General features: G+C 43.9%; 1 protein-coding gene across 1 annotated transcript in view; it reads left to right on the top strand.

Moving 5' to 3' along the window:
- LOC308041051 (deubiquitinase DESI2-like) overlaps positions 1-26,758 on the top strand; it is a gene marked incomplete at its 5' end in the record, with an annotated part of 60,377 nt that overhangs the window by 12,240 nt on the left and 21,379 nt on the right. The gene's annotated exons all lie outside the window — the stretch shown is intronic.

The following is a 26,758-nucleotide window of genomic DNA, read 5'->3' as shown; positions in this document are numbered from 1 at the left end:
AAAGGTTTTAGTTCCCTGCCACTCATTATTTGTGAAGTTGTTGTTCTGTCAAAGAACTTAAGCATCCAGAAGTGATAATTTTCTCATTTTAACCCCTACACCAGATGACCTGCTGCTAGCAGGGGCAATGAAGGTGTGAATTGGGAAACCAAAAGAGAAAGTTAAGCTTGCATCATGGATCCTGCAACAGTACTGGTGCTGCACCATTGGGTATGTTCACCATGGTAATGCTACTGCAGTGTAGGTATATTGCCCATTATGAGCATTTACTAGGAAAAACACCTAAGTATTTAGCTCCCCTGAAAGATACCAAGAGGGCTCTAAAATTCTGGGGGGCACAACTGATTTCCTGTGACTCAGCTGGCTGTTGTACCTCCTTTTGGGATGCTCCTGCTTACCATTGCTCAAGAAACAAGGAGATGCATGAGCTTGTGTGGGGCTCTAGGGCTTGCCTGCTCCTTGTATGCAGGTTGTAGGCTAGTCTAAAAGAGTGAGATTGAGCAGAGACAGACCAGAGCGTAGGCAAGAAAGAAGAAGAAAATCACTCAGCTTGTATCAAGGCACTTCTTACTTTTGGGAGTATTCAGACATGAGAACCTGACCCCCACCTCCTTCTAGCTGGGACTATTCTAGTGACAATGGACAGCACTGGCACTTCATTTCTGGTGTAGTTTTGATAACATAAATTGAAGCAGATCTGGAAACAAACTAAAATCCTGGCCATTTTCCACACATCTGTAGAGCAGTTTTTACAAGGAATAAATGTTTCCTTCTGCCTGTCTGCAGAAGCAGCGTTTTAAATAATGTCATACTCTTAGGATCACGTAAATAAAAATATAGGTCCTGAAGCCTCTCTTACCAACGTGGCACAAGATACCTTCACTATACTATGTTGTAAAGCCTGCAGCTGGCACTTGTCACAATGGTAACTGTCACTAAGCACTGCCAGCCTCTATGCCCTTTGCAGAAGTTTTTTAGGGTACTCCAAAGGATCTGTCTAGCAAGAGCATATCTCTAATTAAAGTTTCTGAGGCTTACAACTCGAGACAATATTATACTTTCCTGCCACCATTGAAAATCCTACTGTGGGAAGCCTTGGGTGATGCAGGTAAGTGAATCCATTAAAACAGGATCATACACATGACAACCTGTGCTCTTTAGTATCCCTATGACATGATTAGGTGCTGAGGTACTTCTGTGTTCTCCTCCACCCTTCCTTCTATCTCAGGATGTCTTCGTGCAGAGTGAAAGAAATGATGGTGGATTTGACAGGATGCTTTTTTGTCTCAGTAAATTGATGATATTAGATAATAGATCATCACTAATGAGCATGGCTAGGGTCAGGCTCAGTCTTATTTCATTCTCTACTAAGATAGCATGATTGTGAGAGACCAGCTCTTATTTAAGTGTAATAATAGATGGAGATAGGGCTTTTTGTGTTTGGTCTTACTTTTTTTGTTTTTTTAACTCATTTCAGTTCAAACATAACATTGTGTTCAATGACACCACAATGTTTTGTGAAAAGTACAAGTGCCTTGAACATGTGGGAATCAAAAAGCTCTAAATAGATTATGTAATGCTGCCAACAAAGCATGTCCTTGGACCCTAGCCGAGAACAACCAAGCCTTCATTTTGTGTAAAGCACTGGATTTTCAGAAAAAGAAATACCAGAACTTTAGTCCTAGATTCCACCTCAGTTGTCCTTCTATAAGAGCAAGTCACTTCAGCCTCTTTGCCTTGGGTTGTCTCACCTGTAAGAAGGGAAAGAGTGCTCCTGTTGGGGTAGGAGGAGATGCTTGGGAGGTTAAAACCCTAACTGCTTTGTGGCAGCTGAGGTGTAGCTGCCTGGGTTGCTGTGACTTCCAGAGGACCGTGAGGCAGCTGCAGGGTTTCTGGGTGGTGGGCTGGGGGGCAGCAGCCACATCTTGGTGCAGCACCTGCCAGGCCTGAGCCCAGGTGAGCACCTGCCCTGTTGCAGCCTCACGCCTGCTGCCTCGGCAGCTCTCCCTGGCCCTCCTGTCAATCAAGAGGTGGTGTTCTCTCTCCCTCCCTTTCCCACCAGAGCCTGCCTGGGGAGAGTGGGGAGGCTCTGCAAGCCCCCACACCTGCGCCTGGCCTTGGCTTTTACTGCCCTTTGACCGCATATGGCAGATGAAGTATTTAGAGGCAGCTGCTCTTTCTGTCATTAGCACACAGACTTCCTAGGAGAAAACTGCTGGCTTTGTGACAGCTGAAATCTGATTCAGAGGAAGCTTTTTACTTCAGTATGTACCAAAGCAAGGGGAGGGTGAAGTAAGGGGGAGGGAAAGACAGCACTCAATTTGTTATTCATTTAATCCTGTCAGGAAAGCCCAAGTAACTCGAGATGATGGCGTGCAAATTGCAGACACGCATGCTGCAGCGCAGTGGATATTGTTCAAGAGGTTGCGGATGCAGAAGCAGTGGATAAGAAAACATGGCATGCAGCCCCCTTGTGCTGTGTTGCTTCTACCAGGGCACATAAGCTCCTGCTGAGCAGTTCTGGGCTCTGGAGCCTGCTGATGATAATTGCCAGTTTAAAGCAAATTTGAGTATCTCTGTGTTGTGCTGCTCTTGCAGGCACTGTAACAGGAGGGCACCCAAGAGATCTATTTAGCCTTCTCTGCCCCAGTGCATGATCCTTTCTCAGTCTTCTCCAGTGTACTTCCTAGTATGTCTCTGGATAAGGAAAAGGCTGTTATTCCCACTCTGCAGCTGAGGCACTGGCACGCAGAGAGGCTGACTCGTCTGATTCTGCGACACGAGAAAATAGAATGAAGCTGCGTCAGGGAAAGTTCAGATTGGACATTAGGAAAAAGCTTTTAACTGAGAGAGTAGTCGGTCACTGGAACAGGCTCCCCAGGGAAGTGGTTATGGCACCAAGCCTGTCAGAGTTCAAGGAGTATCTGGACGATGCTCTTAGTCCTATGGTTTAGTTTTAGATAGTCCTATGAGGAGCAGGGAGTTGGACTCAATGATCCGTGTGGGTTCCTTCCAACTTGACATATTCTATGATTAGGTGCCTTGTTGTTGTGTCATCTCTTGGGTTTTTATGTTGAGTTATGTTCCTCTTCTTCAGCTGTGGCTGCTGAAAATTCTCTGATTTCTTTTTAAGGACCATGATAGATGTTTCAAAGCAGAGCATTTTTACCTGTGCTCCCCTTTGATGGAGTTCAGATAGCTTCCAGTGCTGGAGGAACTGTAGGTCTAAGCACTCTCCCAGCCTCGGTCTTCTTGAAATTAAATTGCAGGCTTTCCATTGCTATCATGATTTCCAATTTGAAAGAAAACTCCTAGGATTTCATGTCATACTGTGACACCGACAGGATCAAAGATAGCTGCTCCCAAACCAATTAATTTACAGAGCAGCTCTGGTAATATAATTCAAGAGGCTTTCTGAAAAGATATCTACAAGGCTAGATGAGCCAGAACATGAAGGATTAATGCCCCCCCTTGTTTCCCATGACTCTGTACAAGCCTTGGACTGAGATAGGAAGAGCTAAGAAGAAACAGTCAGTCCTAGTTCTGCCCAATGACTCAACAACAGGATTGTATGAATGTTAATCTACTAAAATTTATCCTCTGCTTTAAAAATAAAAATGGTTACTCTGGGCCAGCCTGAACTCTTTGTGCTGGCCAGTTTACACAGGATACAATGTAATTTGATGGCCAGTGGATTTGAAAATCTCCTTGTGTTTTACTTGGGACTTGTCAAAATAAAATGCTACCTAGGACTTTGAGGGGTTAGAAACACAGTTACATTACACACTAGGGTTACAGGAGGTGATGTGGTTAAACACTGCATGCACATATGTGCATTGGGGACAGCTTGACAGACTACGGGCTTTTGGAAAGAACTAGTCTAGCAAAGGAGGGGAGAAAAAGCATCTGTCAGTAAATAGATGGATAAAGATCCTCTGTGCTGCTTTTAAGAAGCACCAATCATCTTTATAACTTTGACAGGTGGCAATGGGGCAGGGAGGGGAGGAGGAGATTCAGAGAATTGTGTGGGTGGTGAAGAAATTAATCCTGATGAAATCGAAGAGCAAATCCACAGCAGGCAGAAAGCTTTGGATTTCTGCCCTGATGGATATGAATAAATGCAAGAGAATCCCCTCTGCACGCAAGAGCTAATTGGGTAATTACAATGTAATCTCCAAACCTTTGCTTAAACTGTATCCTGAATATCATAGTGTGAGGCAGATTCTCTTCTGGTGGTTCATAAGGCTTGCCCAGAATCTTTGAGATGGGTGTTTGGAATAGGTCCCCCCTTTATCTTTCCCTTTTCCAGGAAAGAAAACGTGTTACTCTCTCTCTTTTTTCTTTCCTTTTTTTTTTTTTCCCTTTTTTAAAATATCCCTGTGCTATGATGGGAGAACTAATTTCTAAGGCTTCCTTTCAATGTTTTCATTCTGCTTTGCAAAGAAGAACACAGAAACATAAGAATGGCCAAACTGGTTCAAACCAAGAGTCCATCTAATTCAATATTTTTATTCTTCCCTCAGTGTCTACTAGAGGGAAGTCTGGAGTCTGCTGCTCCATTACTGGAGATGGAGCAGCATGAGCACATATGACATTTCCTTATAACACTCTTGCAGCTTCCAAACATTTTCAGCTCCAGGGCTTTTCTGAGCGTAACCTCTGTCTCTTTACTAAACCTTGATGGCTCTTTCTTCTACTTAGTTCTCTTAAAGAAATGCAAAATTTTGTATCCACATGCCTTGCCACAGAGTTTGCAGGCCTACTACCTAGTGGTGAAAAGCCAAGTTGTTTTGTTTCGGTTTGTTTTTATGGCTTTCTTTTGATAGGTTTTATATCTGACAGAATAGTCAACTCCAATCTGCTTTTCTCATGTCACCTGCAGAGCCCTACTATATCTCTGTGTCTCATGACTGGTTACATCCTTAAAGACATTTTCTGAAGAATGTAATCAAAACCAATTTTGAAATAAATTAACTGTGTCAATGATATAATTGATTTCGCCAAAGAATAGCAAGAGGTGGGTGTCACAGGACTTCCCCTCACAGAAGTCACGTTGACCCTTACCTAAAATATCATATTTATTGTCTGTCAATGCTACCTTTTGTTATTACTTCTACTAATGAATCCAGTCTAGATGCCAGGCTTGCAGACTTGTAATTCCCTGGCTCTCCCGTGGGCCTCTGTTTGAAGATTAGCACTGCAGTTGCTACCTTCTGGTGCTCAAGTCCCAAAGACATTTTACATCAGAGGCTGCCCACATTCATCTAATTCAGCTATTCTGTCCCTGCAGTTCCTCTGGAAACTTGAGGAAGTGTTGTTCTGCCACTGGGATCCTCCAGGGCCATTTCTGTCTGTCTGTATCATACATTCATCTATGTCAACTTTAAACAGATCTGCTTCTGATTTCTTCTTCCTACTCCTTCTACAAAAATGAAAGTGGGAGGTTCAGGCATAGGAATCTCACCAGTTTTCTTCTGGTGAAAACAAGAAAGCTCTGGTGCAAAGGTTTAATTTATTTTCTCTACAGCAGCTGTGTCAGGTCTGAGTTCTCCTCTACAGATTTGCTATCACTTGACCCTGCAGACTTTTCTGATATGTTGGAGGTAGTATTGAAGAAATCACTGAATGTCGCTAGAGAGGCTATCCTTATCTTTTTTAGATATCTATCTAGAAGCAAAAAGCGACAATGTTTTTATCTACTTTTGAAAGCCCAATGTCCTGAGACAAGTTGAATGAGGGATGATCAGTAAGAGAGCTCTTTGTCTGCAGTGCTCTCTGGATACCTTGGGGTTTTCCCATCCCTAATTTGTGGGTTCATGTTGTCTAAATCTTTTATGTGACTGCGCTTGAACTAAGGTTTGAGTGCTACAATGCCAAACACATTTTTACACTTCAAGGAAACATAACATCGAGGTGCTTCTAAAAGCTTGAGTGTTCTTAAGGCTTTGTAACTCCAGACTGATTCCTGTTTACTTCAACCATCTTTCAAAGGCTCACTTGTAACATGAAGCATGTTATTGCCCATCCCATCTCTCCACTGAACATAGCTGTTATTCCTTCTTTCGGAAGGAGCTTTTTTCTTTAGATCTGGCACCAATGCAGTGATTTGGCATCAGGCTGGTCTTGGTCACATTCGCTGTGTTTTGCCATCTGATCAAACAGGTGAAAAAGAGCCTGTGCCTTCCTAGGACTGAGTTGGAAGGGAAAGCAAAGAAGGTATTTGCGAGAATTTGTGCTCAAACCCCAATGGTATCCGTGTTCAAGTAAAGTAGCAACCGTGGCTACAAGATAACACAAAATAGAAACGAAGCTCACCATGCAGCTTATGGTGTATTTTTACAAAGAGAGTGGAAAAGATGCATTGGTGGCTAGTATTTATTTGTCTAGCATTGCTTTCATGTTCGGTCACCTGGAAGTTGCTGCTGCTGAAGACTGGCAAACATAGCTATGTATTTACTCTCATGGTTCACAGTGTACAAATACACCTCAGAGGATAAAGTAAGCTGGGAGGGAGTTAAGAAGTTTGCCTCTTTATGTAATTTATTTGCTGAAGGAGGCTGTCCTCTGAGCAGGCTAACTATTGCCACAGAGAGCACAGGCATTTCCAGGGATTCAGCAGCACTCCTGTGCAAGGGACCACGTTCTGGAGGAGGATGGTTAGGAGAAAATTATTCCCATAAGGATACTTGCCAGGGCCAAATCTATCATGCTGCACCTTTGTTGCAATACTGGGCCTGTTTATAAACTTGATTACTAAAATGGCTTATGTGAAAGGAAGCCGATTGTTGATCTAGCTATTGTTGGCTTTGTAGATATGATTGGGCATGTTTGCTTATCACTAGCAGGACACTGTCTATAAACCAGACAGTTAAAATGCTGCTGTTCTCTAAGACTTCGCTGTATACGTACAGACTGTGTTTATGTTTGTACACATGATGCATGAAAAAATATATCCTATTTGCTTGTGCAAGTTTTATCTGTGCTCTCCTGTGAAATGAGGTAATGTTCTCTTGCTTACAGCATGCTGGTGCCTGCCTTGTCCTGCTGTTAATGAATTATTTGTGTTACCAACTATGAGCCCCAGCAATGACCTGGGATTGCACCATATTTCATTAAGATAGCATGTAAATGGGAACAAGAGAGAGTGCTGGCTCCAAAGAGGTTATGAGCTACTTTTCCTCTAGCTCTGATAGGATGCATGCAGACAGCAACTGGCTTATTAACTCCATCTGGTGACCCTAACCCCTTCCAAGATGAGATCTCTCAGTAATGCAAGCTTTCCTTTGGTCATAATGTCTAGTCAAAGACAACTTTGTGCCCTCTGTGGAGTTTTATACTGACTACTTTTTTTTTTTTTTTTTCCTCCAATCCCTTTTGGATCCCTTCCAGTAAGATGAGCAAGATTTTTGAGGTGTTAAAGGGGAAGCATGGTAAAATGATTTATATAAACACTACTGAACTCATACTTCAAAGACCAAATGAAAGTTTCACATAAGATGAAATATATAAAGCTGGGACTGCTGATCTTATTTGTTTGATGAATCTGTTTACCTCTTGTATGCATTCATCTAACTTGGGAGAAGGCAGATATATGGAGTGGGAACTGAATGGTCTCAGACCTATCCATTCATCACTTGCACGATGCATTGCTTGCATGACTTAGCTGGAGCGTCCAGATATTTCCCTGTTACATAGGAATAGAAATCTTTGTTTTCTCTTGATCTGCAGGGTAATTAGCTTAATTTATAGGTTTATGGCTGTTTGCATTCTCTAGCTTGCGCAAGTGAACTTGAAGAAAAGGGGCACAGGAGAACAGAGATCCACATCTGTTGAATGATACCTTTCATCTCTTGTGAGAGTCATGCCCATATCTAAGCTGGGCCCAGCTGTATAGAGTTCTGCTCTTGTTCTCCTGCCCTGTGGATCAGTTTGGAAAGAGTGTGGTGACTTCTTTAGGTCTCTGGTTCTCTGGGAAGCATTTTTGGGTGACTATTGAATATGATTTATGTGTGTAGTGTCCTATTATTAAGAGCACAAGCTCTTATTTTTGGTACTAATCAAAATGGAGGTGTACTTGGAATGTGCTTCTTCATTCCTTAGAAATGAGTTACAAGGTGGTGCGCTGTTGTCAGCTAGGGCTGAATAAGGCTTCATTTTCCTACAGTAGTTATCTGGGCATCTACAGCGTTCTTAAAAGGGCCAAACCAGGGGGATAGTTTAATCTTGGAGCAAGTGTCTTTGATATTAGAGGATGTTGTGAGCTAGATGAGATATTTACAGTGCTTGCTGCTTTCTCCTACATTAGCCTGGCTATAGTTCAGGTTGGATGTCTGCTCCACATGCAGGAGAATTTTTTGGCAGGGTTCTGGCAGACAAGGCCATTTGCATGCCATGGTACAAATATACAACCATTTCTCTTTTCACTAAAATAAATAGCAGCCAAGATGTTGTTGTAGTAGCTAATGGATTTTTATATAAATAAATACAAATGGGTGGAAAGAAGAGGAAGGAATATTCCTAGTGAAACGTGCTTCATAGGGCAAATTCTCCTGCTTGATCTTACTGAAGTATTTCCCTATCTTCCTCCTTCCCCTTCAGTCCCTGATCTCACTGTGTACATTTTAGATGTAGAGATACCATAAGATGCATGACCATGAAGAAACCATTTGGCTGAATCACTAGAGTCATTTCAGGTCCGTTTCTAGATGTACGTAATACACAGTGGAGTCGCACAACTAGCACAGAATTTTGTTTTAGCACAAGTGTAAAACTATTACTGTGCCCAGCAGAAGGGAAATATTTGGGTTCAACACCAGTCTCGTACATGCTATGATGTTGGGGTGCTGCACTGGCATGTTTGTGCCTCTCCCTGTGCAAGGGTGTGTGTGGCTCTTGGGAGAAGCAAGCACAGAGGCTGTTCTTTTGAAGGGACAAACACCCATGTTTTAATCTGAAATGGTTTTCACACAAAACAGTATATTCATAGTACTAAATGCTGATGATTTGTTGCCAGGCACTGCTGCTAGCTGTCATCTCCATCCTTCAGCAAGGGATGGCTATTAAATGGTATTGCAGAGCTGCATGCCCAGTGCTGCTCATTAAATTAAGACAGTGGGAATACTTGGGGGATGGGGGGGCGAAGAGAGAGAGAGAAAAATAATCCCCTGTAGCCCCCAGACAAACCAGAGCAGAGCACCTTATATCAGAATTGTTAAGACAGTTCCAAAGCTTTTTAACTTTTTCCCAGCCATCATGGCATGCTATACTTATTAATCATTCCGTTGTATCTTCATATGGGGGGAGTGGCCAAAGTTTCTTTAAAGCAGTTTTTCAGCATCCAATAGCTAAATGCCAAAAATCAGAAATGATTACTCATTTCCAAAACTGCTAGTGGTTAGTATCTTTGGTCATTTTAAACAGTGCTAAAAATCACTCAGGATAGAAGCCCCTGGGTCATGGGTTATAAACAAGTTTCTATCTGAACTTCCCTTACTGCTGTTTTAATATCAGTTTTGTGCTTTGTAGAAGATAATAATTCCAACAACCCGATTTTGCATTGGGCTAGGTTATACAGCTAACCCTTCTTGCAACAGTTCCCTTCACAAGGAAATGTTTCTTGCTCTACTTTTTTTTTTTTTTAATTTTATTTTTATTTTTCAGGCCAGCAGAAAAGGAGTTTTTGGGGGAGGGTGTGTTTGAATCTCTGTGGCACAACAGCATTTTATCATTGCTATATTCCGATGCATTGCTTTCTGTTTTATCCCTTAATCTGGTGACATCACCGCAATGCGATTCTTCAGTAACTGTGCTGGAACAGCAGAGAGAAAGTGTACGATTATGGAAAAAATGCACCCATATCCTTTTTCTTGTAGGAAAAGATAATGCATAGAAATGAAACACTGTTTGAAATTGGCACTGTGTTTGAAGAGTTTTATCCAAGACAGGACAAAGCACTGTAGGAAAAAGGACAAGTCACTAGCTTCAGGAATCTCTCTTTCCCAGTATTTTTCTAAGCTAAGCTGGTTAGGCACCCTGCCAGCTGGGCATGGCCCCTGGAACCTCTCCAGGAAAAAAAAAATGGAGCTCACATTGTGAAACGGTTTCCCCCATCTGTGCTGGAGAAGAGATTCCCTTCTGGGAAGCTTAGACATAAATATTGATTTTTTTGCAATAGCAAACTAATGTTAATGGCATGTAGCCCATTTCTGTCATGGGCACCATGAAGTATTCTGAACACATGCCACCAAAGCCAGCATGAAGCATAGATTTCTTAGGTGTAAATAGCCCCTAGCACACTGTTTTCTGATGCTGCTGCTGTTGGCTCACAGGATGGGCACAACCGTTTCTGGCAAGTGAGTGGGAATAAGACAGTGAGAATTTCCATGCCTTTGTGACATGTAAGTGCTGGACTGGATTTTGACCTTGAATAACACTTGCATGGAGAGAAGATCTGATGAGTGTTACTTTGTTTTTTTTAATTTTCTGTAGGGATCCATATTTGCTGGTGGGTAGCTTTAACTCCTGGCTATGAGATGCTGTTGATGCCAATAGGCACCCCAGGGTGAGGCCTATGTCCATGGACTTCCAGCAGCAAATGACCAATGCTGGAAAGGAGAGCTAGAAGACCCATCTCAATTGGGGATTCTCATTATCTGAGTGAGGAGCCCATCTGTTTTAGCTGCAGTGGAGTGGGAAGGTCTTCCATTTAGATTGCTGACACTAATGTTTTTAAAGACTTCAGGGTAAACGAGAATTTGAAGAAGAATTTGGAGGATCAGAATTTTGAATTTAAATATAGCATCATGCTGATGAAATTTTAGTTTTGACGTGGTCCAAAGTAAATCTGTAGTAAGTCCACAGAAGAGCAGGGAACATGAACTTCTCATGTCCTTGGCTGACGTCCTAGCTATGGGACTATCCTTCATCAGTCTCTCTGTGGATGTTCAAACTTGCTTCCACCTCCTGTTTGAACCCAAGTTTTTTTTTTCTCTGCTTTTCTTTTGGGCAATAATTTTCTTTCCTTTAAAGTCCTTTTTTTTTTTTTTTTTTTTTTTTTTTAACTGAAGACGTCAGCTTTTGTCTAACAAATGTAAGCCTGCCAGCTTGCAGATTTATTCGACGTAGTCTGCTATATCTCCCTTGGGTCTCTGCACAACATGTTGAGAACAATACGTTATTGTGCTCTGCATTAATGGGATGGAACAAAAGGAACTATTTATTCCATTGCCTGTGGTGTTCTTGGTCCTTCTGTGACATAATAAAGGGACTTCTTATCCCTTTGTGACACCTGTAATTACAATGACTTTGTTGTTACCTCCGTCTCCTCCAAGTAGTTGTCTATGCAAGAACTTGACAGAAGTCAGAAGTTGTTTTAACTAGTTCCTTAGACGTTCTTGGTATAAAGAGAGTCGAAGTCCCTGCCTTGTGTATCTAGGAGGCTGTTGTCCTTGGTGAAAGCATAAATTATTTGGGTTGCAATGCAAATATGAGTACATTGTTGTCCACGAAGGTTTGACTTTTAAGGCTAGAACTCCCCAGGAGCTGAAAAATCACAACTGAAACTTCTAAAAAACTTCCTCCATATCCTTCTTCTCTGTTTGTCAAATGGGATGGTAGTTTTTAATTTGGTTATAGTGTTTTTGGCAAAGAAAGCCATTGTGATATTCCATTTCAGAAGAGGAGCTGTGTTGGATCAGCCTTGCTCCCTTCCACTTCATCAAGTCTTCTGACGGTTCTGTAGATGACTACTTTTTGGTGGGCAGTATGGAGTGTTGTTGGATTGTTAAATTTTGAGCCAGGATGTTGAGCTCATCTCTGCTACCAATTTACTGTGTCTTCATAGCACAAAGTGTATGCTGGTATTTTCTTCCTCTATTCCTAAAATGAAGAATGCCTTCCTGCTTTGCACAAATGTTGTGAGGCTTAACAATTTAATGTTTGTAAAGCATTTTGAAATCCTAGGAAGAACTGCGAAGCAGAGAAGCAGAGTGTTGTTGAATGAGCTAATCTGACACCACAGTGAAACAAAACAAACAAAATACCCACACAAAACCCCACAACAACACACATCACAAAAACCCCTTGGAATATACCTTTAAATTTATAGAAGAAAGTGTACCTTGATAGTCGCTTTCTCTGCCATGCATAAAAACAATCTCCAAGTCCCATGGTTTCCAGAGTAGTAATTCCTGAGCTACTTTCCCCTCTAGTATTACATTGGAGAGGTTTGCTTCTCCGAGTATAGCCAAAGAGCCAGATGATGATGAACCTGCTTGCTTGCTCTCTCTCATGATCTCTCTCCCCTTGCTTTGTTTCTTTTTTGTTTTTAACCCTTTTATCTTTACAGAAATTTCTAGCACCAAGTCAAGCTCTGTTCCTAGTTCCTTCCACTGGGTAGTCATCCTCGCGAGTTTTTCTCCTGACTCCTGTTCTATCTCAGCACAGTATGCCTTCAGCTGGTAGCACTTAAGGGAATGTTCCTGACAAAATAAAGTTGAAAGTGGGCTCCATGCAGCTGATAAAAATTTTAAAGTTCATATCTTTGACAATAGGGTTTAGTCTGATGCATCCCATCAGGATGCATCCCTTCAGGATGATCACAGCCTGGCACTTTGGAGATGATTCTCCCTTCCCCTACCACTGACTGAATATGGTTTGGAGAAAAGGCAGACTGATCTCGGCAGGTAAGCAAGCCTTATGATGGGAATTGAGTGTGTTTGTCTGGATCACCTGGCAGGTCTGAGTAGCTGTTGGAGGATAACAGAAAGAAACACTATTCAGGAAGAAGAGCAGATGTTCCAGTCCACCAAGCCATGGAGCTCTGTCCCTTGTTAGCAGGATGAGCAGACAGACTTTATTTTGTCATAGGTATTTATTTTCTTCCTCAAAGGCTCTGATGGCTGTATGTATGAGTTGGATCCTGCTGAGCAATCCTTTATTCCTGAATTACTTATGAATGGAGAGAGCATAGTGGAGGGTATGTTTTGAACTATGTCATAGCTTGAAAGACAGTAGCGTTTTGGATGTTGTCATTAGAAACCTGAGAAGAGATCCCAAGAAATCTGCCTTATGTTGTCAGTCATGGATTGTTGGTGTGCTTGAGCTAGCCAAAAGTATGTATTTGTTTGGCCAGGCAGGAACACTCCAAGAGAGCAAACCGATGAGGAAGAATCAGTGTCGTATTAGCATTTTGATACTATGGGAGAGAAATTCAGGAACCTGAGCAAGGATCTAGATGACCCCTTGGTAGGAAAAGTCTTGAGTGCCAGTTAATTTTGTGGCATGGATCTCTTCTGCTGGAACGGTTTACATGTGCATACATCACTTTAAAGGAGAAGCTATAGCTGGTGATTAGGGTGTTCACCTTGTATATGAAAGGCTGAAGTTTGAATCCCTGCTACCGGTCTGCCAAAGCAGAGAGGAACTGTGCTTTTCAGCACTCCAGAGACATGCTACAGCTGTTGAGCAATCAGCTGGTCCATGGAGGGCTTGGGATTCATGTTACCTGCAGCCCAGTTCTCTGAACAAAGACTGTTGCTTGGCCCTAGGCAAGATTGATATGTAGAATGGAGTGCGTTTTCAAAGGATGCACTAAATGTCTGTTTTCCCTCTGTAATGCTGGACACCAGGACAGGGCTAGTCTCTTCTTTGGTGAGAAAGACTGGTAGAGGTCCACAGAAGACAGCAAGGATGCTTACCAACAAGAAGGAGGTGTTAATGTTTCTTGGTCTGAGCAGGGCCTAGCCACAGCATTACTCCACATCTGAGAAATCATTTAACAGCCCGACTTGTTATTACAGTTCAAAGTTACATCTTTCCTGCAAGATGAAGGGCAGAGAGGGCAGAGAGCCCTGAGGTTGTATTGCTGACCCTAGCAGGCACATTGGGGCTTAGCTAGTTTCCAAGTCAAAACACCTGCACTGTACTTCAGATATCTCTTGGTGAACTGTGGTGTAGGGTATTTATCTCCCTGTTTTTTTTCCAAGTCACTTGAATCTTCTTTGATGGGAAGCCTACTTCCTGACACAGTCTGAAGATCGGGCTGAGGGTTCATAATACATGTAGATGTGCAGGGTCTGAAATATGCTCAACTGAGGATAGACATTAGCAGAGGGAAACATTTCAGATCATTCAATACTCTGTCCTGCACAGGCACACTAAGGCTTTCTTGATATCTGGCTTTCAGTCACACAAAGGTTTTCCTGGGCTTTCTTATTGCCAGGAAACTTCTAAACACTTAGCCAAAGTATCTGCTCTTTTTAAGCTATGGTACTCATACTTGAATCCTTTTGTGTCATTCTTCAGAAGTCTTCTCCCGTATTTCATGTCAGCCCTTCAAATATTTGCAGATTTGTCATCTGTACTCATTGCTTTGCCAAGCTATTAACTCTTCTAAATTAATAGTCTTCTAAGTCAGTCTCACTGTTTCCCTGATAATTTTGCCATTGTTCTTTTTGAATACCTCTCAATTTGTCATTGTGAATGCATCTAAGGCCAAAGCATTGGCACTTTGCTATGTTTATAACACATCCAAGTTTCTCGGACACACTCCCTGAGTAAATACATTTCAGTGTAATCCTACAAATGGACACTTTTTTTTTTTTTTTTTTTTTCTGGTTCCATATACTTAAGGTTGAGACCATATATGAAAGTTTTCAAAACTGAGGAGATACAGCATGTGAAGTGGTGTGCAATAGCATGGATAGTCCTTCTATGGGGCTGCTTGTGAGACCACTGTCTGGGGCAGGCTCTTGGCACTGGCATGCGCTATACCCATCTCCAGCAACTCTCGCTCAGTGACTTCTGTTTGATGCCCCCACTCCCACCCCAGACCTTCAACTGATTTCTTCAGCCACGGTCAGGACTGAAGTTAAGGGAAGCAGGTGTAGGTTGGGAAAATGGCATATTGCTTCTCATGTGGCAGAAAACAATCTACTACAAATATCATGTTGTGTACACAGACACCCAAGTTGGGCCATTAGTGTCATGACTGGTGTGACAAACCCTTGGGCTGGTGGATTGACTTCTGCTGGCTTCTGTGTGAAGTTCCAAATGGAAGAGACAGGTATGTTCATTCTGCCAAGAGAGAAAATAGTTACCTAATTGAGTTAGTTAGTTGCCCTGTCTCTTCATTGGTAAGGCAGGTTCTTGCTCAAGCTCTGAGACATAGGTTGGATGAGTGTTTAGTGTTCCTAACAGAGTAAACTGTATTTAACACAGAGCATGCTGGATCAGCTACTTTCTGAATAGCAGGCTACAAATGTGTATCACTTGAGGCAAAAGCTACACAGTGGTAAACTTCCTCCCAGGTGTGGCTGCAGGAAGGAAACCCTGCTCAGGACAACACCTCCCATCAGTGCAACAGGGTAGAAAGTGGAACAGTGATGGAGAAAGCAGAAGATTATGAGATTTCAAGTAATATTTAGATGGGACTATACCTGCCCTTTTGTAGAATAAGGCTGTAAAATTTAGACACTGAAAGTATCCCATTCTCACACCTAAATCTTGTTTATGATTTTTCAAACAAAATACTCAGAATACTCAGAAGTGCTGAAATTCATGCTGTTTCCTTCCTGCATCATGATTAATATTTCCTTCTGTCCTGCTGTTCTTCCAGTAAAATCACATTGCGTCACAACATTGAAGCGTAAGTAGACTTCCAACTCTCCTGCGGCAGCAGCAGTTTTTAATCCACATACAGAATTTTAGAAGCTGCTGAAATGAGCTCTTTATGCTTCATAATTGTGAAGATTTTAGCATTGGCTCAGGCATCAGGCAATGCAGAAACATATTGTAATGTTTGAAGAGCCATGGCAACCTCCAAAGAAATTCCTCCTGTAGAGGAGCTAAGGAATGTATTTAGCCCAATCTGAGAGGAAAAGATCCTTTGCAGGGCAGAACCTGGCTGAAATAGAAGAGCTCCTGAGACAGAGTTGGCTGTCATGGTCCTGCAGAGGCTTGGCCTGTTGTTCCTTTCAGTGGTGTAGTTGAGCTTCTTGCCATGTGTCTTTTGTATTGGCATTTGTAGGGTTGCATGAGGAAATACATTTAGCAGTATAAGCTGCAAATTTCAGGATGTTATTTCCCAGGAAATTCTTGGTCTATTAGAGTGTATTAACATGAAGGGTGGAGAACTGTCCTCGGCAGAAACTTCTTTCATTCAAAACACAGCAGAGTGGAGTCACTTGCATGCCAAGAGATGACTTGTCTTTTTTTTTTTCTTTCTATAATGTGACTGTCCTCCTCAGATGTCTATTTTCTAGCCAGTACTTCTGTTCTGGTCCAAGTCTGAAGTATCCCAGTCTTTGTGTCCAAGTCTGAAGTGGGGTCCTTGAGCAGGGTCCTTGTGTAACCCTGTATCCCTGCTTTATCAGGACTACATCAAGCTCTCTTGCTGCACGGCAGCTGCAGATTTCTCAGTGCTTAGATGCTGTCCTGTAAGAAACCCTGTAGTTCCTCCAGCTTTGATCAATTCTGCCAGTTGGGTTGCTTGCAAATATGCCAATAACCACACTCTGAGAACTGTTTTTCCTGAGACCTGCAACTGGAGGCTTAGTCTGTTGATAAACAGAGACCTGCTTACTGCAGTATTCTGTTTCTTTAATGCTGTCTGGCATGTTAAGTGGAAGTTAGTATACTCAATTCAAGTAGGGACTTTTGCCTAACTGGATTTGGAGTGACCTGATGGGCTGTTGTGCCCTGGCCAACAGCAAGAGGACCTGGCATAGGACATGATCCTCCAGCCAGGAAGAGAAGTGTTCTGCATGTGCTCGAGTGAGGACCCGGCCCAGGGTCTTTTCCCAGGTACGAAGTAGCACAGACAGGTCTGTGTCATCACCCCCATTCTCAATATCCTGTTAAGCTGCTTTTTCAGTTGCTGTTCTAACCACATGCATTTAAATCCTTTCCTGCATAATCTGTATTCACACTATATTAGGAAAATAGCATTTTAGGCTTCATTAATATACAAGCCCTGGACCTCCAGAGAGCTGAGTGTAAGGAAGACACAGGTCACACTGAAATGAGCTTGGATCTCATCCAGTTGCTAAAGAGAACACACTGATAGCAGCCATGCTGTATAATTTGATGTCATTCTACACAATAGCGAGGTTTTTATTATTAGAGCTCCAGACCAGAAGGGATGACTAGCAGAAGGACTGAGACATATTGGCAGAACTGTGTGCATGCCTGGGGCTGTGTGACGTGAATGAGTGTTGCTGCAATGTGACTGAAGTGCCTTGGCAAAGATCTGTGGGAAGCCCCCTGTACTGTATGTCTGTTGTTGAGGTAATGCTTCCTTCACCAATGCAAACATTACTCAAGGAATAAAGTCTGTGATCTGTTTTGGGCAGATAAGTGGGGCCAAGATTCTGGATCTTTGTTTAGAGAAATATATTGTGGAAAACTGAAACTTTTCTGAAGCTGCTGAGTGTTTTGCACTTGACTATATAGGGCTGGGATTTCACTCACTGTTTTCCTGAAGTGATATTCTCTAGCTTTGTCTTTTGTGCTCTCATATTTCATATCTGGAGCAACACATCTCAGGAAATAATGCTGAGCTATTACTTTGATGCTCCCTGGCTGGTCTCCTGCATCATTCTGAGGTTGCTTTAAATACTGGGTTTTGTGTTGAGCTTTAACATAGCAGAGAATTTTCCTGGTGTTTGAGATATGATAGATCACTGCATTTATTAGTACACATGCTCCTCTGTATGTTTTTATGAGGCTGTTTGAGTTGACCACAGGAGCCAAGCACTACTGAGCCCAGGACAAAGTCGTTGTGAAAAGACTTTTACAGTGTGTGCAATAAAAGCAGAGGTGTGAAGAGATGCTCCTTGGCAGTCTAGCTCTTTCCATGGAGTGCACGAGCTAGCAGCTGGAGCCCTGGGTGTCTTCCACTTGGATTTGTTGAGCCAAGGGTCTCCTCTGCAGTGAACCAGCTCCCCCATCCTACAGAGAAGAAACAATATCTCTAAAAGGAGAGGTTGGTGTTACTGTGTGTGATTTGGCTCTCAAAGAGGAAAGCCTAGGTGGTAGGGCAGTCTGTTATTGGACCTGTGTTGCTTGGAGTGCTACATGATCTGAAGACTAGCAGAGGGTGAGGTAATTTAGCCATTTATTTCTGTCTCTTAACATGGCCTTTGCTCACCAGCAATGTCAGAATATCATCTGTAGCTCTGGTCCCCTTTTACTGTTACTTTCTCGCTCCTAGAAACAAAGCTTTGGTGGGGAAAAGGAAGTAACTCTACTGAACGATATGCAGATAGTGATTTGACAGGAGAGAAATGGAATATTACTTAGTGTGTTGGCTGCTCAGAAAAAATAATATCTGAGATAGCCACAGAGGTGGTCTTGTCTCCAGCCTCTAGGGAGCTGGTTAGTTAAGCTGCTCAGCACAGTTATGCAGGAAAGATTTTGGTGATACACCATGGAAAATAATGGTCTGAATTAGGGAGGTGAAGAGAAAGTTAGCAATAGAAACTTCAATGTTATAGTATTATATTAATTGATGGTAGAAGTTAGTAGTTACATGGGTGGGCCTCTCCTGTCTGGAAAGCCATGTTTCCAGTGGGAGTTCCCAGGAACTCCTGCTCTGAATAGTCCCAGGATGGCATAATCTGCTAGTATCATACCATCTGCTTCTCCATCCTAGACCTACCAGAAGCATATCAACATGTATCACTTCAACTTGTGAAGTGAGTGAGTACCACCCACACTGTGCTACAGCAGCAGGTGTGGTAGCTTGTGCAGCAAGGTGCAGAGGTTGTCACTCCTTGCTTGTTAGACCATCTCACCTATTGGCAGTGTCCCAGACTGCAGCTGACCATGGTCTCCTCCAGACAGAGAGCTTGTCACAAAAAGACTGTGGTGACCCAGACCGATGGCCTGCCCCAAACCATGGCTGTTCAGGTCTCAGGCTGCAGGGAGTGCCAGAGCCTGCTGCTGCCCGGGGAGGATGGCCAGCATCCCACCTGCGTGAGGTGTGAGCAGCTGGAAGATCTGCTCAACATGGATGGTGGTGAAAACTTAACGAGGAAGTCGAGAGACTGAGGACCATCAGGCAGCGTGAGAAGGAGATTGACTCGTGGAGTAACTCCCTGGTGTGCCACTCAGAGAGGCTTCAGGGGGATACCCCCCAAAAGGTGATGGACCCCTCACCCTGTCTGGCAGAGCAGGGAGACCTGGGACAGCCCCTGCCCTGTCACTGTAGGGCAGAGGCAGGGGACCAAAAAGATGAGGAGGGTTGGAAGCAAATTCCAGTTCGGCATCATGGGCAACCCCCTCCCTACCTGCTTTGCGTCCTCAGGTGCTCCTCCGTAATAGGTTTGAGGCCCTGGATCTTGAAGGAGAGGTAGGTGATGATGTGGTACAAGGCCTGCCTACAAGGTCACATAGGAAGAGGAGTTTGACTCCACACCTCAAGACTGCCTCCAGTAAGAAAGAAAGAAGGGTAACTGTTGTAGGCAATTCCCTTCTGAGAGGGACAGAGGGACCAATATGTAGAGTTGACCCTCATCATAGGGATGTAGTCTACCTGGAGCCCAGATCAGGGGTATCACCAGGATGCTCCCCAGCCTGGTGCGCTCAACACACTACTACCCACTGCTGATCTTCCAGACAGATGGGGAGGAAGCTGCATCCCGCAGTCTGAGGGGAATGAAGAAAGATTTCAAGGCCTTGGGATGGTTGGTGAAAGAGTCTGGGGTGCAAGTTATTTGCTCTTGCCTCCTTCCATTTTTGGGTGATGACATGGGATGGAATAGAAGAATTCAGTCCATAAATTATTGGCTACAAGACTGGTGCTACAGGCAGGGCTTTGAAAATGGCTGGTTTTATAAGACACCAGTCCAGACAGTGATACGTGAGAAAGGTTTATCTCACAGGGGCAAAAGGATGCTGGGGCAGGAATTAGCAGGGCTCATTTGGAGAGCTTTAAACTAGACTCGAAGGGGAACTGGATTGTAGCTGGGCTTGCACCAGTGGGGCAGCACTCTAGAATTGATAAAGACTGGGAGGCCTCCCATCCCCCTAGGGTGAAATCAGTGTGCTCAGCTCGCTCCCTGAAATGCCTGTACATGAGGGCACACAGCATGGGAATAAGCAGAAGGAGTTAAAAAACTGTGTTTGATCAGGAGATTATGATCTGGTGGCAATTACAGAGACATGGTGGGACAGCTCACCTGACTGGAATGTGGTCATGGATGGCAATGTCCTTCTCAGGAAAGACAGGCCAGCCGGGCGAGGTGGTGGAGTTGCTCTTTACGTGGGAGAGCAACTACAATGTATTGAGCATTGTCCAGGCATAGATGAGGAGCGAGTTGAGAGTCTGTGGGTAAGAATTAAGTGGCAGGCTGGCAGGGGTGATACTGTTGTGGGTGTCTGTTACAGGCCACCAGATCAGGCTGAGGAAGTTGATGAGGCCTTCGACAGGCAGCTGAGAGCAGACTCACAGTCACAGGCCCTGGTTGTGGTGGGGGATTTTAACTTCCCTGATGTTTGCTGGAAGGACCATTCAGCCAGCCAGCCACAGTCTAGGAGGTTCCTCCAGTGGATTGATGAGAACTTCCTGATCCAAATGGTGGATGAGGCAACTAGGAGAGAAACACTGCTGGATCTCATTCTCACTAACAAGGAGGGTCTGGTTGAAGCAGTAAAGGTTGCCCTGGCTGCAGCGTCCATGAGATGGTGGAGTTCAGGATCTCATGTGCCAGGAACAGAATACCAAGCAGAATCACAACCCTGGACTTCAGCAGGGACAACTTTGGCCTTTTCAAGCAATTGCTAGGGGAAATCCCGTGGGAAAGGGTACTTGAAGGTAAAGGGGCCCAAGATAGTTGGTTAGCATTCAAGGACTGCTGCTTCTAAGCTCAAGATCAGAGCATCCCGACACGCAGGAAGTCAAAGAAGGGAGCCAGGAGACCTGCTTGGTTAAACAGGGAACTGCTGGGCAAGCTCAAGTGGAAGAGGAGAGTTTACAGATCATGGAAGGAGGGGCTGGCCACTTGGGAAGAATATAAGGCTGTTGTCAGACGGTGTAGGGAGGCAACTAGGAAAGCTAAGGCCTCCTTAGAATTAAACCTGGCAAGAGAGGGGTCAAGGACAACAGAAAGAGCTTCTTCAAATACATGGCAGATAAAACTAACACCAGAGGCAATATAGGCCCACTGATGAATGAGGTGGATGCCCTTGTGACAGAAGATACAGAGAAGGCAGAGTTACTGAATGAAGCCTTTGTGTCTGTCTACTCTGCTGGAGGCTGTCCTGGGGAGCCCTGTACCCCTGAGGCCCCAGAGGAAGTCAGGACAATGGAGGAGTTTGCCTCGGTTGATGAGGACTGGGTTAGGGAGCAATTAGGCAATCTGGACATCCATAAATCCATGGGTCTAGATGGGATGTGCCTGTGGGTGCTGAGAGAGCTGTCTGAGGTCATTGCTAGACCGCTCTCCATCATCTTTGATAAGTCATGGGAAATAGGAGAGGTGCATGAGGGCTGGAGGAAGGCAAATTTCACTCCAGTCTTTAAAAATGGCAAGAAGGCGGACCTGGATAACTATAGACCGGTCAGCCTCACCTCCATCCCTGGAAAGGTGATGGAACAACTTATCGTTGGCACTGTCTCAAGGCATATCAAGTGTAAGAGGGTCATTAGGAGCAGTCAGTATGGGTTCACCAAAGGGAAGTCATGCTTAACCTCATAGCCTTTTATGAGGACATAACCAGGTGGCTAGATGATGGCAAAGCAGTGGATGTGGTCTACCTTGATTTCAGTAAAGCATTTGGCACAGTCTCCCACAGCATCCTCACAGCTAAACTGAGGAAGTGGGGTCTGGACAATCAGGTAGTGAGGTGGACTGTGAGCTGGCTGAAGGAAAGGAGCCAGGGAGTTGTGGTCAATGGGGCAGAGTCTAGTTGGAGGCCTGTATCTGGTGGAGTCCCTCAAGGGTCAGTACTGGGACTAATACTATTCAATATATTCATCAATGACTTGGATGAGGGACTAGAGTGCCCTGTCAGCAAGTTTGCTGATGACACCAAGCTGGGAGAAGTGGCAGACACACCAGAAGGCTGTGCTGCCATCCAGCGAGACCTGGACAGGCTGGAGAGTTGGGTGGGGAAAAATTTAATGAAATATAACAAGAGCAAGTGTAGAGTCTTGCATCTGGGCAGGAACGACCCCAGGTTCCACTATAAGTTGGGGAACAACCTATTAGAGAGCAGCGTAGGGGAAAGGGACCTGGGGGTCCTGGTGAACAGCAGGATGACCATGAGCCAGCACTGTGCCCTTGTGGCCAAGAAGGCCAATGGCATCCTGGGGTGTATAAGAAGGAGGCTGGTTAGTAGGTCGAGAGAGGTTCTCCTTCCCCTCTACTCTTCCCTGGTGAGACTGCATCTGGAATATTGTGTCCAGTTCTGGGCCCCTTCGTTCTGGAAGGACAGGGAACTGCTGGAGAGAGTCCAGCGCAGAGCCACGATTATGGAGTGGAGCAACCCCATCATGAGGAAAGGCTGAGGGAGCTGGGTCTCTTTAGTTTGGAGAAGAGGAGATTGAGGGCTGACCTCATTAATGTTTATAAATATGTGAAGGTGAGTGTCACGAGGATGGAGCCAGGCTCTTCTCGGTGACAGACAATGGTAGGACAAGGGGCAGTGGGTACAAACTGGAACACAGGAGGTTCCACTTAAATATGAGAAGAATCTTCTTCACAGTGAGGGTGACAGAGCACTGGAACAGGCTGCCCAGGGAGGTTGTGGAGTCTCCTTCTCTGGAGTCATTCAAAACCCACTTGAACACATTGCTGTGTAACCTCATCTATGTGTTCCTCTTTCCGGCAGGGGGATTGGACTAGATGATCTTTTGAGGTTCCTTCCAATCCCTAACATTCTGTGATTCTGTGAAACTTTTTAGTTTCTTTCCTTTCTGGAAAGTTAGAGCATGGTTCACTGTGCCTGTGAGATTTTTCACTTCTGCCTCTGTGGATAACTGAAATGAATAGCACAACAACTGACTCAGAGTATTTCCTGGAATTTAAACTGTCTCACCTGGTACTTTGATCTCTGAACCAAACCAACTAGAAAATCAGAGAAGGCTTAAATAAAAACTGGAGAAGTTCAAATTCTACTTTGTCAGGGACCTGCATGAAGAGCTCTTAACTGGTACACTACAAACTGTAAATGCAAAGAGGTTCCTCTCTGAGTTAGAATGTTGACTCCTGGGCTATCTGCTGCTTTTCTGAAGCTGCTGCAGCCTGGGTAGCTTTCCTCCCTGCTTCTCTTCACTTTTGAGCTGTTCTCTGTTGAAGATGGAAATGAGACAGAATGCTCCAAGTCCCTTTGTGTGGGGTTTACGGCAGGATTTTGCAGTCAGTATGTGATACAGACATGAATCACAGTTCCTTTAAGATACTGCTGTGTTTAATTCCCTGATTCTTCCATCCAACTCAGAACAGGCTGCATACTTTTGATTTTAATTTAAGGAATAGCCAATTTACTCCAGAGATGAGTATTTGCTGACTGTTGCTGCTGTTGTAATGCTCAGAATTGCAAACCCCTTGGAAAATGAGGCCAGCTCGTGCATGTGTGTATAAACTTGGTTTCAAATCTGGCTTGGATTCTCTCTTCCAGCTCAGCAAGTGATTGACATGTTCATTTTAGCATAGTTTCCTCCTGAGACAAGCCGTGGGCTGTGCCAAAGTGCTGTGAGGCATTCACTGCGTGCACTGGAGGCAGATTCTGCAGCACCCTGGAGACAGGGTGAGATGAGGACAGTAGCGGCCATGATTCAGAGCTGCTTTGCATTTTGGTCTTGCTAATGGATAATACAGAAAATTTTTATTTGCAGTGAACCAAGAAGCAAATCAGACCCCACTTCAATAATGGTCTTGTGTTATTGAAGTTATTTGAAATAAAGTATTAAAGCAATACAGCCTCTCTTCAGTTCAAATTTAGGTATGGCTGAGGTTGATGCAGTTCAGTCCATAATAGCTCATTAAAGGGATTCACAGTGAAAAATACACCATTTAAATACAGAAATGTCCTTGTGACGGTTGTAACACCTGCTATCAGCCAGAGAAATACTTTTTGCTCATCTCTCCTTTATATTTGGTGGGGTATCCTCATCATTTGTGTTTCCAGAGCTGTCCTGCAGCCTGGCTCTTGGGCTCTTTCAGATGGGCAGGAGGGGTCTTGGGGGCTGTGACTGTGCTGGGAACAAGGGAGGTGCAGGCAGATGAGGGATGGGGAGGACTTGTGTTCTGACAGTGCTGTGTAAATATGAGGTGAACAGGTCTCCAGGCATTATTTTAACGTGGTAGTCAAGGAGAAGTTTGGTTTTCCCTGCTTGTTTGCTTATTTGTTGTTTGGATCCATCATAAACTTTAACATGGAAAACAAAAAGCTATAGCTGAAAGTGGCTTTCCATTTAACTTCCTTGTTTGATATACAAAGTCTGATGCAAACCAGCCTCTGCAGATAGCTCTGACTTTGATAACTAGCAAGAGCATTTCTAATTTAAAAAGTCTCCCTTCTCTTCCTATTAGTTACTCTTACAAGCAAAGCAGCTGGCATGACCTGGGCATGTTGTTGTTCTGTTGTTGCTGTGAGACAACAGCCCAGCCTGAGGGAAGACGACAACCTACTTACCATATCCTCTGGGAGCTGTTACAGTGGGACTCCATAGAAACCAGTGTTTCTCTGAAGCTTACTTGAGACTGTCTGAGGAGTTAACCCATGAGATCTGGGAGATGAAGGAACTGAACTGAGGGCCATGTGTCCATGAGAGACAGCAGATGTGGCTGGTGTCACATGGGCTTTCCTATGCAGCCTTCATCTCTGTATCTTCTTCCCCAGTCAGAGCAGGGATATACCTGCTGCAGAGGACAGGGCAACAGAGATCTGTGGAGAAGGGCAGAAAAAGGCAATGGCACATCTTGTCCCTAAATACCAGGCCTGGTGTTCAACAGAGGGCTCACTGCTAATGTGCTGGCAGAGGTTGAGACCTACCTGACCTAGCTAGCTCCAGTCCAATGCTCTGATGTATCCTAAAAACAAGAGTTTGCATAATTAAAGTGAAGAGGTTATACAAAGTCTGAGGAGAGCAGTCAGCAGGGGTCCAGTTAGAGTCAGGTGGTTTCCTCCCTTCCTGCAGTAATACATCATTCGTGATACCAAAACTTACAAAGAACAAGCAGCATTACAGCATTTTCTGGAGGGAAAGAGAGCTGCTATACTGCCAGAGGCAAGCATTTTGGGGGATGTGGTTTAAGGTATCAAGACTGGCCGTATATTAAGTCAGGCTTAGGACTGCACTTTTCATGTCAAAGTTACTGTGTTTTTCCACAGCAGCAGTGGTCTCACAGAAAGCATTTCCAGGTGATTTACAGAGCTACTGCAGTCATCAAAAATACATAAGCAAGTGGTGTGAGGAAAGTAGATGGAGTATACCAGATCTTTGGTTACCTGACAGCAGAGGGATTCTCACTCATACTGTGTCAGTTCAGTGACACCAGATACCAGGGAAGGTGCAGCTTATTCTGGCTCCACCAGAAGCAGCTACCAGATGCAAAAGAGAATTTGAGCTGAATGAACCTGTCATGTCATTGTACGGAGAGAAATGAACAACACTCACTTTTCTTGCAGTGTTTGATCAAAATAAGAATTCAGTTACTCTGAGTTACTAGAGATGCATCTTCACTGAGCAGTAGCTGTAGGTGAACTGTAAATATAACAAGCACAGGCAGTTTCAACTCATTGCCTGAAAACATAATTTCTGTAGCAGCACAGCTCTGCAGCTCTGCAGCTAACCTAATAAATACTGGTGCTGAGCAGGGCTAATTATCTTCAATGCAGCACAGCCCTGGCACGGCTGTGCAGCTTCCCACCCCAGAATTAGCTTAGCTGGGACTTGTCTTCACTGTCCTTCATGGTGTGGTGGAAACAGTGAGCAGTGCTTGATGGAGGTGTGTTACTTGCCTGCGCTGGACTGCAGCATTCTCAGCTCTAAAAGTACCAGGGAAGTGCTGGACTCCAGAGCAATGAAATCACTTAATACTTCCTCTGAAAATTTGTCTTTGACTTGGGTGAAGTTGCGGTCACCTTGGACATAATTTTTGAGCAGAAAGCCTTTGTCTCTGCTGGAAATGATGCTTGATAGTATATGGTGCCTCTAAGCTAAATGTTGACTAGTATGCTTGGAGCTTCTTTTTTCTAGAAGGCAGTTACCAGTGTCATAGAGATAACTACTAAATGGTGCTCTTTTGACCTGGATCTCTGTCTCCAAGATCTCATTGCCTAAAACCAACTTAATAAGAAGTAGGTGTTAGGAGGCGATATAAAATGATGTGCAGAAAATATTTGGGGATTTTTTAACTCAAGATTTTGAAGATCAGATAAATGAATTGGTAAAACTGGCTCAGTGTCAGCTATAATATTTGACCTGATGGATAAATAATCACACTTCCCGTAGCAGCTAGATTTATGCAGGTTCAGGTCCATTTATGTCAAGGAATACAGGGAAATGCCTTATGTGGAAAGGACTAGATAAGCATTTTTTTGGAGACCTAATCCCAGTCAGCTGCATAAACACAGTACCCACTACTGTTGGTCTGTAAGGAGTCTCAATTTGTTTGTGTCAAGATAATGTCAAACTCACTCTTGTCCTTAAGAGAAGTTGCTCTGAGGACAGGTGATGGGGGATATATCCTAGACCGAGATAGTGTGTTTCTTTTCCACTAATGCTTCCAAATGTGGCTTTTCTTTTACT

Source organism: Nesoenas mayeri, assembly GCF_963082525.1.
Source record: "Nesoenas mayeri genome assembly, chromosome: 5".
NCBI lineage: Eukaryota > Metazoa > Chordata > Aves > Columbiformes > Columbidae > Nesoenas > Nesoenas mayeri.
Note: the sequence above shows the minus strand (reverse complement) of the source record. Positions and strands in the feature narration are given on the sequence as shown.